Source organism: Pan troglodytes, chromosome X, assembly GCF_028858775.2.
Source record: "Pan troglodytes isolate AG18354 chromosome X, NHGRI_mPanTro3-v2.0_pri, whole genome shotgun sequence".
NCBI lineage: Eukaryota > Metazoa > Chordata > Mammalia > Primates > Hominidae > Pan > Pan troglodytes.
This window is the reverse complement of record NC_072421.2, coordinates 84,350,968-84,363,548: the sequence shown is the minus strand read 5'-3', so window position 1 is coordinate 84,363,548 and position 12,581 is coordinate 84,350,968. Positions and strand designations below refer to the sequence as shown.

Sequence of the window (12,581 nt, the reverse complement as noted above, 5' to 3'; positions counted from 1 at the left end):
AAACAATGTGCTCTGTACCCATTAAGTACTTCCTCCTCCCCCACTCCCTTCCCACCCTCCCACCCTTCCAAATCTCCAATGTCTATTATTCTACACTATGTCCATGTGTACATATGATTTAGTTCCCACTTATAAGTTTTTGACTTTCTGTTTCAGAGTTGTTTCACTTAAGATGAGTTTTTAATTTCAAATTGCAACTGTTCATTGTTGGTATACAAGAAAGCAGTTGATTTTGTACATTAATTTTGTATCCTGCAACCTTACTATAATCTCTTATTAGTTCTATGAGAATTTTTTGTAAAATCTTTTGAAATTTTACAAAGATAATCAGTCATCTTTGAACCAATACAGTTTTTTCTTCCCTAATTGGTATAAATTTTATTTCATTTTTCTTGTCATTTTTTACCAACTAAGGCCTCCAGTATAACGATGAATAGAAGTGATAAGAGGTAACGTCCTTCCCTTGTTTTCGATCTTAGGGGAAAAGCATCTAGTTTTTCACCATTGAGTAAGATGTCAGCAGTAGGTTTTTATAGATGTTCTTTAACAAGTTGAGGCAGTCCCCCTCTTTTCCTATTTTTTTCTAAGAGTTTTTATTATGCATGGGTATTGTATTTTCTCAAAAACTTTTTCTGCATCTACTTTTAGTATCATATTATTTTTATTCTCTAGCCTACTGATGTAATAGATTACATCAATTGATTTTCCAATGTTGAGCTACCGTTGCATACGTGGAATAAATTCCACCTGGTCATGGTGCGTAATTTTTTTTTTTTTTTTTAGATGGAGTCTTACTCTGTCACCAGGCTGAAATACAGTAGTGTGATCTCGGCTCACTGCAACCTCCACCTCCCTGGTTCAAGCGATTCTCCTGCTTCAGCCTCCCAAGTAGCTGAGACTACAGGTGCACGCCACCATACACAGCTAATTTTTGTACTTTTAGTAGAGATGGGGTTTCAGCATGTTGGCAAGGATGGTCTCGATCTCTTCACCTCGTGATCCACCGGCCTCAGCCTCTCAAAATGCTGGGATTACAGGTGTGGGCCACCGCGCCCGGGCGGTGTGTAATTTTTCCTAAACATTGTTAACTTTAATGTACTATTCTGTTTTCAGGATTTTTGCATTATGTTCATCAGAGATACTGATGTGTAGTTTCCCTTTCCTATGTTGTCTTTCTCTGGTATTTTGGTATTTGGGTAATTCTGATCTCATAGAATGAGTTAGAAAGTATTCCCTCTGCTTCTATCTTCTGGAAGAGATTGCAGAGAATTGATATATTTTCTTCTTTAAATGTTTGGTAGACTTTACCTGTGAACCCATTTGAACATGGTGCTTTCTGTTGTGGAAGGGTTTTAATTATAGATTTTATTTCTGTAATATGTATAGGCCTTTTCAGATTATCTGTTTCTTCTTGTGTGAGTATTGGTAGATTGTATCTTTCAAAAAATTGAGTAATTTCATCCAAGTTATCAAATTTGTGGGTATAGAGTTGTTGAGTATTGCTATATTATCATTTTAATGTCATAGGATAAATAGTGATGGCTTCTATTTTCTGATGATAGTAATTTGCATCTTCTCTCTTTTTCTTAGTTAGCCTGCCTAGGGGTTTATGAATTTCATTTGTCTTGTCAATGAACCAGCTTTTGGTTTCATTGATTTTCTCTGTTGATTTTCTGTTTCCAATTTCATTCATTTCTATACTAATAATTATTATATATTTTCTTCTGCTTTAGATTTAATTTTTATCTTTTTATTTTCCTAAGGTGGAAGCTTTGGTTACTGATTTTATCTCTTTATCCTTTTTAATATATTAATTAATTCAATGCTATATATTTCCCTCTAAGCACTGCTTTTGTTACATCCTATGAAATTTGATAAATTATATTTTTATTGTCCTTTAGTTTAAAATACTTTTGAATTTTTCTTGGGGGTTCTTTTTTGACTTGTATGGTATTTATAAGTGTACTGTTTAATCTCCAAGTATTTTTTGACTTTACAGCTGTCTTGCTGTTATTGGCTTCTCGTTTAATTCCATTATGACTGAGAGCATACTTTGTCTGATTTCTATTCTTTTAAATGTGTTAAAGTGTATTTTATGGCCCAGAATGTGTCCTATCTTGGTGAATGTTCCACATGAATTTAAGAGGAATTTAAAATTTTAATTAAAATTTTTAATATTTTAAAAATTAAACTATTAAAACTCTTAATGTTTTTTAGTGTTTGCCTTACAGCTTTCAATATATATTTACAATTAGTCTTATTCCATTTACAAATACCACTATACTACTTTAAGGGTACTAAAAATACCTTATAACAGAGTATTCTCAGTTCTCAATTCCTCCTTTCAGTCCTTTATAACATTGCTCTCATTTATTTCACTTATCCACAAGGTATAATCATCCAATACCTTCTTTTTAAAATTACTTTTTCTTGTTATTTTTCGTATTTCAATAGCTTCGAGAGTACAAGTAACTTTTGGTTACATGAATGAATTGTATAGTGTGAAATCTGAGATTTTAGTGCACCTGTCACCTGAGAAGTGTACACTGTACCCATAATGTAGTTTTTTTGTCCCTCACCCACCCCCCCCCACACTCCTCCCTTCTGATTCTACAATGTCCATTATACCACTCTGTATTTCTTTTCATACACATAGCTTAAATCCCACTTTTAAGTCAGAATATACAATACTTGGTTTTCCATTCCTGAGTTACTTCACTTAGAATGATGTCCTTCAGCTCCATCCAAGTGACTGCAAAAGATATTAATTTCTTCTTTTTGTGGCTGAGTAGTATTCCATGGTGTATACATATAACACGTTATCTTTATCTACTCATCAGTTGATGAACACTTAGGTCGATTCCATATGTTTGCAATTGTGAATTGTGCTGTGGTAAGCATACAAGCGCAGGTGTCTTTCTGATATAATGACTTCTTTTCCTTTGGATAGATACACAGTAGAGGGATTGCTGGATTGAATGGTAGATCTACTTTTAGTTCTTTGAGAAATCTCCATATTGTTTTCCATAGAGGCTGTACTAAATTACATTCCCATCAGCAGTGTATAAGCATTCCTCTTTCATTACACCCAGGCCAGCATCTATTTTTTTAAAAAATTTTAATAATATCCATTCTGGCTGGGGTAAGGTACCACCTCGTTGTGGTTTTAATTTGCATTTCCCTATTGATTAGTGATGTTGAGCATTTTCTCATATGCTCTTGGTCATTTGTATATCTTTTTTCTTATTTCTTGTTTCCATGAGTTTTTGGACAACAGGTGGCATTTGGTTACATGATTAAGTTCTTTTTTGGTAATTTCTGAGATTTTGTTGCACCCATCATCCAAGAAGTATACACTGAACCCATTTTATAGTCTTTTATCCCTCTCCCACCTCCCAAATTTTCCGGAGTCCCCAAAGTCCACTGTATCATTCTTAGGCCTTTGCATCCTCATAGCTTACCTCTCGCTTATGAGGGGGAACACACTATGTTTGGTTTTCCATTCCTGAGTTACTTCACTTAGAAGAATAATCTCCAGTTCCATCTAGGCTGCTGTGGATGCAATTAATTTGTTCCTTTATATGGCTGAGTAGTATTCCATTATATATATCTCACATATATATGTGAGATATATATATGTGAGATATATATACATATGTGAGATATATATATATGTGAGATATATATATATATATATATATATATATATAACAATTTCTGTATCCACTTGTTGATTGATGAGTATTTGGGCTGGTTCCATATTTTTGCAATTGTGAATTGTGCTGCTATAAATGTGCATTTATCTTTTTTGTATAATGACTTCTTTTCCTCTGGGTACATACCCAGTAGTGGGATTGCTAGATCAAATGGTGGTTCTACTTTTAGTTCTTTAAGGAATCTCCACACTGTTTTCCATACTGGTTGCACTAGTTTACATTCCCACCAGCAGTGTAGAAGTGTTCCCTTTTCACTGCATCCACACCAATATCTATTATGTTTTGATTTATTGACTATGGCCATTCTTGCAGGAGTAAGGTGGTATTGCACTGTGATTTTGATTTGCATTTCCTGTATATCTTCTTTTGATAAGTGTCTACTAATGTCACTTGCCCACATTTTTGATGGTATTGTTTTTGCCTTGCTGATTTGTTTGAGTTCTTTGTAGAATCTGGATATTAGTCCTTTGTTAGATGCAGAGTTTGCAAACACTTTCTGCCATTCTGTGAGTTGGCTGTTTACTCTGAAGATTATTACTTTTGCTGTGCAGAAGGGTTTTTTTGGTTTGATTAGGCCCCATTTATTTATTTATTTTTATTACATTTGCTTTTTCGGTCTTAATCACAAGTTCTTTGTTTAGGCCAATGTTTATAAGAGATTTTTCTATGTTTTCTTCTAGAATTTTTATTAATCAAGGTCTTAGATTTAAGTCTTTAATCCATCTCAAGTTTATTTTTGTATATGGTGAAAGACAAGGATCTAGTTTCATTCTTCTACACATGGTTATCCAATTTTCCAAGCACCATTTGTTGAATAGGGTTCCCTTTCCCCCAATTTATGCTTTTGGATGCTTTGTCAAAAATTAGCTTTATTTCTGGGTTCTCTATTCTGTTTCATTGGTCTATATGTCTATATTCATATAAGTACCATGCTGTTTTGGTTTTGGTTACTATATCCTTGTAGTATAATTAGAAATCCAGCAATGTGATGGCTCTCCAGCTTTCTTCATTTTGTTTAGGATTGCTTCGGCTATTCAGGCCAATTTTTTTCTTCCATATGAATTTTATGACAGTTTTTTTGTTAATAATGGCATTGGTAGTTTGATAGAAATTGTAATAAGTCTGTAGATGGCTTTGGGCGGTATGGCCATTTTGACAATATTGATTCTTCCAATCCATGAGCATGGAATGTTTTTCCATTTGTTTGTGTCATCTATTATTTCTTTCAGGAGTGTTTTGTAGTTCTCCTTGTAGAGATCTTTTGACTCATTGGTTAGATGTATTCCTAGGTAGAGATCTTTCCACTCATTGTTTAGATGTATTCCTAGATATTTTACATTTTTATGACTATCCTAAATGGGATTGCATTCTTGATTTGGCTCTCAGCTTGAATCTTATGGGTATATAGAAATGCTACAATTTTTTTGTATGTTGATTCTGTATCCTGAAACATTACTGAAGTCATTTAACATGTCTTGAAATCCTTTGATAGAGTCTATAGGGTTTTCTACATATACAATCATATTGTTAGTGAAGACAGATATTTTAACGTCCTCTTTTCCTATTTGTATGTCTTTTCTTTCTTTCTCTTGCCTGATTGTTCTGGCTAGGACTTCCAGTACTATGTTGTATAGGAGTGGTAAAAATGGGCAACCTTCTCTCGTTCCAGTTCTTATGGGGAAAATGCCACCAGTGTATGACCTTCCAGTATGATGCTGGCTGTTGGTTTGTCATATATGGCTTTTATAATTTTAAATTATGTTTCTTCAATGTCTAATTTGTTGAGGGTTTTTATAATAAAGGAATGCTTGATTTCATTGAATTTTTTTCTGCATTTATTGAGATGATCATATGCTTTAGGTTTTAAATGATGTTTAGGTGGTGAATCACGTTTCTGGACTTGAGTACATTGACCCATCACTGTATCACTGGGATGAAACCCACTTGATCATGGTGTATTATCTTTTTGATGTGTTGTTGGATTTGGTTTTCTTGTAATTTATTGAGGATTTTTTCATCTAGGTTCATCAGGGATATTGGTCTGTAGTTATCTTTTTTTGGTTATGTGCCTTTCTTGCTTGGGTAACAAGGTGATGCTGGCTTCATAGAATGAGTTGGAGGGGATTCATTCTCAATATTTTGGAAAAGTTTCAGTAGGATTGGTACCACTTCTTTGAAGGTCCAGTGAATTTGGCTTTCAATCCATCTAGCCCTGGGCTTTTGTTTGACTGGCAATTTTTAAATTAGTGATTCAATCTCATTGCCTGTTATTGGTCTGTTTAGGATTTCTAGTTCTTCCTGATTGAAGCTAGGAGGGTTGTATGTTTGCAGGAATTCATTCATTTCCTCTAGGTTTTCTAGTTTGTGTGCATAGAGGTGGTCATAGTAGTCTCAAATAATCTTTTGAATTTCTGTGGTGTTGGTTGTAATAGCTCCATTTTTATTTGTAATTGAGCTTATTTGAATCATCTCTCTTCTTTTCTTGATTAATCTACCTAATGTTCTATTGATTTTGTTTATCTTTTCACAGAACCAACTTTTTCTTTAACTGATCTTTTTCATAGATTTTGTTTCAATTTTATTTAGTTCTGCTCTAATCCTTGTTATTTCTTTTCCCCTGCTAGCTTTGGGCTTGGTTTGGGCTAGTTGCTCTAGTTCCTTAAGGTGTGATGTTAGGTTGTTAATTTGTGACCTTTCAGACTTTTCGATGTAGGCATCTAGCACCATAAACCTTCCTCTTGACACTATTTTTCTTTCTATATCCCAGCTGTTTTAATAACTTGTGTCACCATTATCATTCATTTTGAATATTTTTAAAATTTCCATCTTGATTTTATTGTCAAACCAAAAATCTTTCAAGAGCAGATTTTTTAATTTCCATGTTCTTCTATAGCGTTGAGGGTTCCTTTGGCAGTTGATTTCTAGTTTTATTCCACTGTGGCCTGATAAGATATTTCATATAATTTTGATTTTTAAAAAACTTATCGAGACTTTTTTAACTTTTATTTTAGGTTCAGGTGTATATGTGTAGATTTGTTATATAGGTAAACTGTGTGTCATGTGGGTTTGGTGTATAGACTATTTCCTCATACAAGTAATAAGCATAGTACCCAATAGGTATTTTTTCTGATCATCTCCCTCCTTGTACCCTCCACCCTCCAGTAGGCCCAAGTGTCTGTTGTTTTCCTCTTTGTATCCATGTGTGTTCATGGTTTAGCTCCCACTTTTGAGTGAGAATAAGTTGTATTTGGTTTTCTGTTCATGCATTAGTTTCTTAGGGTAATGGCCTCCAGCTCCATCCATGCTGTTGCAGAGAACATGATCTAACTCTGTTTTATGGCTGTGTAGTATTCCATGGTGTATATGTACAACACTTCCTTTATCTAGTCTACTGTTGACGGGCATTTGGGTTAATTTCATGATGTAGAATTATGTCATCTGCAATTAGGGATAGTTTGGCATCCTCTCTTACTTTTTGGATGCCTTTGATTTCTTCCCCCTGCCTGATTGCTCTGGCCAGGACTTCCAGTACTATGTTGAATAAGAGTGGTGAGATAAGGCATCCTTGCCTTGTGCTGGTTTTCAAAGGGAATGTTTCCAGCTTTTGCCAGTTCAGTGTGATGTTGGCTGTGGGTTTGTCAGAGATGGCTCTTATTATTTTGCGGTAGCTCCTTCAATGCCTAGTTTACTGAGGGTTTTTAACATGAAGGGATCTTCAATTTTACCAAAAGCCTTTTGTGCATCTATTGAGATAACCATGTGGTTTTTGTTTTTACTTCTCTTTATATGATGAATCACATGTATTTATTTGCATATATTGAAACAGTCTTGGATGCCAGGGATAAAGCATACTTGATCATGGTGGATTAGCTTTCTACGTGTTGCTCAATTTGGTTTGCTAGTATTTTCTTGAAGATTTTTCCAACTGTGTTCATCAAGGATATTGTCCTGAACTTTTCTTTTTACCTTTTACTGGTTTTGGTGTGCATCTGCAAGGATTTGGTATCAGGATGATCGTGACCTCACAGAACAAGTTAGAAAGGTCCCTCCTCCTCAATTTTTTGGAAAATTTTCTGTATAAATGGCACCATCCCTTCTTTGTGCATCTAATATAATTCAGCTGTGAATCCATTTAGTCCCTGGCTTTTCTTGTTTGGTAGACTTTTTATTACTGCTTCAATTTTGGAACTCATTATCGGTCTGTTCAGATATTCCATTTCTTTTTTGTTCAGTCTTGGGTGGTTGTATATTTTCAGGAATATATCAATTTCTTCTAGATTTTCCAGTTTGTGTGCATAGAGGTATTTATAGTAAGTTTCTGAGGATTTTTTTGTATTTCTGTGGGTTAGTGGTAATGTCCCCTTTGTCATTTGTAATTGTGTTTATTTGGATTTTCTCTCTTTTGTATCTTTGTTAGTCTAGTTAGTGGTTTATGTTATCTTATTATTTTTTTCAAAGAACAAAATCATAGATTCCTTTTTTTTTTTTAACTGGGGTTAGATAAAAAAGAGCATTACATAATAATAAAGGGTTTAATTCACCAAGAAGACCTAACTATCCTAAATAAATATGCACCCAACAGAGGAGCACCCAGATTCATAAAGCAAGTTCTTAGAGAACTATGATGAAACTTGGATTTATACACAATAATAGTGAGAGACTTCAACATTATACTGACAGTATTGGACAAATCATCAAAACATAAAATTAACAAAGATATTCAAGACCTGAACTCACACTTGACCAAATGGGCCTAATACACATTTACAGAACTCTCCAACCAAAGACAACAGAATACACATTCTTCCCGTCTGCACATGCACATGCTTTAAAATTGACCACATAATCAAATACAAAAAAATCTCAGAAAATTGAGAAAAAAAAGAAATCATACTAAAATTGACCACATAATCAAACATAAAACAATCTTCAGCAAATTGAAAAAAGTGAAATTATACCAGCCACACTTGGACAGCACGATAGTAAAAACAGAAATCAATACTAAAAAATTCAATCATATAATTACATGGAAATTAAACAACCTGCTCCCAAATGACTTTTGGGTAAATAATAAAATTAAGGCAGAAATCAAGAAATTCTTTGAGACTAATGAGACCAAAGATAGTACATATGAAAATCTTTGGGACACAGCTAAGTCAGTGTTACTATTGAAGTTTATAGCATTATATGCCTACATAAAATAGTTTGAAAGATCTCAAATTAACAACCTAATCTCACAACTAGAGAAACTGGAGAAGCATGAGCAAACCAACCCCAAACATGTCAGAAGACAAAAATAATCAAAATCTGAGCTGAACTGAAATAAAATAAATTGTACATGTTTTTTGGCCTATCATATGGGCTGATATGGTTTGGCTCTGTTTCCCCATCCAAATCGCATATTGAATTGTATTCCCATAATTCCCATATGTTTTGGGAGGGACCCAGTGGGAGATAACTGAATCATGGGAGTGGTTTCTCCCATACTGTTCTCATGGTGGTGAATAAGTCTCACGAGATCTGATGGTTTTATAAGGATAAACCCCTTCACTTGGTTCTCATTCTCTCTCTTGCCACCGCCATGTAAGAAGAGCCTTTCGCCTTCCACCATGATTGTGAGGTCTCTTTAACCATGTGGAAGTGTAAGTCCAGTAAATCTCTTTCTTTTGTAAATTGCCCAGCCTTGGGTATGTCTTTACTAGCAGCGTGAAAATGGACTAATCCATGGTCTATCTTAGAGAATGTGCCATGTGCATTTATTGGGTAAAATGTTCTGTAAATACTTTTAGGTCCGTTTGTTCTAGAGTTCAGTTTAAGTCCTTGTTCACTTTCTGCTTTGATGCTCTGTCTAGTTCTGTCAGTGGAGTGTTGAAGACGCTCACTATGATTGTGCTGCTGTCTACCTCTTTTCCTAGGTCTAGTAGTAACTGTTTTATGAATCTGGGAGCTTCAGAGTTAGGTGCAGGTATATTTAGGAATGTAATATCTTCTTGTTGGATGTATCCTTTTATCAATATATTAATATAATGAGCTTCTTTGTCTTTTCTTCACTGCTTTTGCTTTACAGTCTGTTTTATCTGATATAAGAATTGCTACTCCTGCTTATGTTGTTTTTATTATTTGAACAGACCATTATGTGTTAGATTAAGAATTTTTATAAATTGGCTGGGCACGGTGGCTCATGCCTGTATTCCCAGCACTCTGGGAGGCCAAGACAGGCAGCTCTCTTGAGACCAGGAATTCAAGACCAGCCTAGGCAGCATGGCAAAACCCTGTTTCTACTAAAAAATACAAAGATTAGCTAGGAGTGGTGGCACATGCCTGTAGTCCCAGCTACTGGGGGATGGAGGGGGTTAGTTGAGAGGCTCACCTGAGCCTGGGAGGTCAAGGCTGCAGTGAGCCATGATCACACCACTACACTCCAGCCTGGGTGACAGAGTGAGACCCTGTAAAAAAAAAAAAAAAAAAAAAAAAAAACTAACAAAACTAAAAGAAGAAATTAAAAAAATTAATTTATCTAAATTTATTCCTCCTCTAGTGCTCTTCCTTTCGTTACATAAATCAAACTTTCGAAAGTATACAATTTTCTTTTTTTCTGAAGATGTTTCAATGTTTCTTGCGATGCAGGTCTACTGGTATGGTAACAAATTACCTCAATTTTTGTTTGAGAAAGTTTTTATTTCTCCTTCACTTTTAAAGGGAAATTTTCCTGGAGACAGAATTCTAGGTTTGTGGGGTTTTAAATATATATTTTTTAATTCTTGTGGTTAGATAGTAGGGGTATACACTTATGGTGTTTTCTTTTTCAACACTCTAAATATTTCATTCTACTCTCTTCCTGTTTGCCTGGTTTCTAAAGAGAAGTCCAGTATAATTATTATCTTTGTTTCTGTATGAAAATAAATTTTTTTCTCTGTCTTATTTCAAGATTTTCTTTTTGTGATTGGTTTTCTGCAGTTGGAATATGATATGGGTATTTGTAGATTTTGGTATATATCCTACTTAGTGTTTGCTGAACAATTTGTGGTTTGGTGTTTCTCATTAATTTTGGAAAACTCTCAGTCATTGTTATTTCAAATATGTCTTCTGTTCTTTCATCTTTTTCTTCTCTTTGTCACACAGTTCTTAGTCTATTCTGTTATTTTATTTCAGTCAACGTTTCTCTTTTTTCAGCTTGGGAAATATGTGTTGAAACATCTTCAAGCTTACTGATTCTTTCCTTGGCTCTGTGTATTCTATTGATGATTTCATATAAGATACTCTTCATTTTGTTGGAGTTCTTTTTTTTTTATTCCTAGCATTTTCTTTTGATTTTTTCTTAGGGTTTCTACCTTTCTGATTAGCTATCTCACGTGTTCTTCATGATGTTCATTTTTTCCATTCTCTTAGTATATTAGTTGTTTTTTTAAGTTCTCAGTCTGATAATTCTAAAATATCAGCTATGTCTGAATTTGGTTCTGTTGTTTGCTCTGTCTCTTCAGATTGTGTTACTTGATTTTGTTTATGTTTGCATTTTTTTTTCGTTTAAAGCCAGAAATGATGTAATAGGAGAGACTGAAGTAAATAGGCCTTTGGTGATAGGTTTTATGCTGATCTGGCTGGGAGTTAGGCTATCATAAATGGTTGCTCGACCTGTGGCATTAGTGTCTACATTTTCCTCTAGTCTTGTTTCTTTCCTCCTTATTTTTGCTTCTCCCTAGAGAACCTGTCATAAATAGGGTCTGAAAATTCCAGCTCTTAAAGCTGTAATCCCCCTTTGTTATACAGGAGCACTACTGTGGCGATAGTTAAATGTGAGCGAACAAACATTCTATAATCTTATGATTAGGTCTTAGTCCCTTAGTGAGCCTGTATCCTTGGGCTGTGACTTTCACAAGTGATTTTTAGCTCCCATAAGTCCTTAGGTGAGACAGGAGGCTTAAGGCTGCTGGAATTGTACTGTTCTTTTCCCCTCACATAAAAGTTAGAGGGTGTTGGAGGTTAGTATATCCCTTTCCCCAGGTCAGTTAGGCTCTAGCAAAACCAAGTAGTTTACCCTCTGGTAAAACAGTTTTCTTTGAGGACAGGCCTTCAGGAGAACAGAGCACTATGAGCATGTTTCAAAGTTGTTGCTTTTCCTTTCCCCTTGCTAGAAACATGAGGGGAATTTTCTCATATCTTCACCCTGAGAATCTGGTATGGCTCCTAGAAATAAAACTCATGAAAGTGTAGGGGCCCCATAAGACAGGGCCCCCATGAGTTTTTGTCTCTCGAGCTAGATCTACAGTGAGTCTCCTGCAATTACTCAATTATCTTTTAAATGCTTCTACCAGGATCTAGCTGTGGCTTCTTCTCCTTATGAGCTGTGCTGCCTTTCTCTCTAGTTTCCAGCATGGTGGAGCTCTGTGACCTCAAACTCTGATGGCTTTAATAAGTTAGATTTTCAGTTTGTTTATCTTTTTTCTAGTTGCAAGGATGGGAGTAATGACTTCCAAGCTCTTTACATGTCAGACTAGAGGCCAAAGTCTTCTAAGTTACCCTCTTTATAACCTGAATCTACTTTAATCAGTCCTTTTTTAACTTTTCATAACATAATATTTATAACTTTTCTGGCATTCCTTTCATTTGCTTTTGCTTAACATTTCATTTTGTATGGGACATTTTATGCTTGAGATTATAACCACTTTAAAGTATCACACCATAACTTATTTTTGTATGCTTAATAACTGACCAATTTCACTAAGATTTGGAACATCATATTAAAATGTCTTAGAATTCCTCTGTTGCCTTCATCCTAAGGTAGAATGGGAGAATAAAAGTGTCAGGGAAGAGAGTAATGAAACCCTATCCTGGATTATCCATTCGTAAGAAAAGTAAGATATATAC

The 12,581-nt window shown here is 34.8% G+C and overlaps 1 protein-coding gene across 6 annotated transcripts in view; it reads right to left on the bottom strand.

The window, feature by feature from the left end:
• Positions 1–12,581, bottom strand: part of DACH2 (dachshund family transcription factor 2) — a 676,921-nt gene that overhangs the window by 130,517 nt on the left and 533,823 nt on the right. The gene's annotated exons all lie outside the window — the stretch shown is intronic.